This window comes from Canis lupus, chromosome X (genome assembly GCF_048164855.1).
Source record: "Canis lupus baileyi chromosome X, mCanLup2.hap1, whole genome shotgun sequence".
Taxonomy (NCBI): domain Eukaryota; kingdom Metazoa; phylum Chordata; class Mammalia; order Carnivora; family Canidae; genus Canis; species Canis lupus.
The window spans coordinates 71337821-71339963 of NC_132876.1; the positions used below are offsets into that span (position 1 = coordinate 71337821).

The 2143-nt window shown below is 44.4% G+C and overlaps 1 pseudogene; it reads left to right on the forward strand.

Moving 5' to 3' along the window:
- The first annotated feature begins 1347 nt into the window (after positions 1 to 1347).
- LOC140627546 (proteasome subunit alpha type-4 pseudogene) lies at positions 1348 to 1935 on the forward strand (annotated as a pseudogene).
- Positions 1936 to 2143: the final 208 nt, after the last annotated feature.

Sequence of the window (2143 nt, forward strand, 5' to 3'; positions counted from 1 at the left end):
TGTGTCTGGTTTTTTAAATGTATTGTTGGGTTTCGCTTGCTAATATATATTTTTAAACATTATATTTATTTATTCATGACAGACACAGAGAGAAAGGCAGAGACACAGGGAGAGGAAGAAGCAGGCTCCATGCAGGATGCCCGACATGGGACTCGATCCTGGATCTCCCGGATCAGGCCCTGGGCTGAAGGCAGTGCTAAACCACTGAGCCACCTGGGCTGCCCGGCTTGCTAACATTTTGTTGAAGATTTTTGCATCTACCTTTATGATAGATATTGGCCTGTAGTTCTCGTTTTTTTGTGTTGTCTTTATCTGGTTCTTTGGTTACATTTATTCCTAGGTATCTTATGCTTTTGGGTGCAATTGTCAATGGGATTGACTCCTTAATTTCTCTGTCTTCAGTCTCATTGTTAGTGAATAGAAATGCCACTGATTTCTGGGCATTGATTTTGTATCCTGCCACATTGCCGAATTGCTGTAATGAGTTCTAGCAATCTTGGGGTGGAGTCTTTGGGGTTTTCTATGGACTGTATCATGGCATCTGTGAAGAGGGAGAGTTTGACTTCTTCTTTGCCAATTTGAATGCCTTTTATTTCTTTTTGTTGCCTGATTGCTGAGGCTAGGACTTCTAGTACTATGTTGAATAGCAGTGGTGAGAGTGGACATCCCTGTCTTGTTCCTGATCTTAGGGGAAAGGCTCCCAGTGTTTCCCCATTGAGAATGATATTTGCTGTGTGCTTTTCATAGATGGCTTTTAAGATGTTGAGGAATGTTCCCTCTATCCCTACACTCTGAAGAGTTTAGATAAGGAATGTATGCTGTAAGCATGCGTGGGCGCCTTATTGGTAGCGGCTGCTTAACAGCAGTAGTAGCCATGAGGTTTCTTCTGCAAGAAACGTCTCCATGTCAGTCTCTCCTCTTCCGTGTGTCCCGCAGGAATTAAATTTTTTTTAATTTTTTTAAATTTATGATAGTCACAGAGAGAGAGAGAGAGAGGCAGAGACACAGGCAGAGGGAGAAGCAGGCTCCATGCACCGGGAGCCAGACGTGGGATTCGATCCCGGGTCTCCAGGATCACTCCCTGGGCCAAAGACAGGCGCTAAACCACTGCGCCACCCAGGGATCCCATATAAAGCTCAGAAAACATATCTCGAAGGTATGACTCCAGGACCAACCACCATATTTTCTCCAGAAGGTCGCTTGTACCAAGTTGAAGATGCCATGGAAGCCATTGGAAATGCAGGCACCTGCTTGAGAATTCTAGCAAATGATGGTTTTTTGCTTACAGCAGAAAGATGCAACATCCACAGGCTTCTTGAAGAAGCCTTTTTTTCTGAAAAAATTTATAAACTGAATGAGGACATGGCTTGCAGCATGGCGGATATAACTTCTGATGTTAACCTTCTCACAAATGAACTGAGACTCATTGCTCAAAGGTATTTTTTACAGTATCAGGAACCAATTCCTTGTGAGCAGTTGGTCACAGCACTGTGTGATATCAAACAAGCCTATACACAGTTTGGAGGAAAATGTCCCTTTGTTGTTTCATTGCTTTACATCGGCTGGGATAAGCACTGTGACTTTCAGCCCTGTCAGAGTATATGCTCTATCAGAGTATTATGGAGGACGGAGGCCACGTGCATTGGAAACAATAGAGCTGCAGCTGTGTCCAATGTTAAAAGAAGATTACAAAGGAGAAATGACTCTGAAGTCCGCACTTGCTTTAGCTATCAAAATCCTAAACAAGACCATGGATATGAGTGAACTCTCTGATGAAAAAGTGGAAATCGCTTCCCTGATGAGAGAGAACAGGAAGATGGTCATCAGGGTCCTGAAGCAGAAGGAAGTGGAGCAGCCGATCAAGAACCACGAGGAGGAAGAAGCGAAACGGAGTGGAAGAAGAAAGAAAAAGATCAGAAAGAGAAGGAGAAATAGAAGGGGAACCATGGGCTTGGCGGCTCCTGGGCCTTGTGCCTATGCTCAGCTCCCCTCATCTGGTAGACAGACTAGGGCGGGCACCAGCTTGGGGCCCTACCGTCTCTGTCCAGTTGAGTCTTGTAATGACAATCAGTCATCGTGGACATGCACGTCCCTCTCTATGTTGGTAATAAAACTTGGAAAGAAAAAAAAAGGAATGGATGCT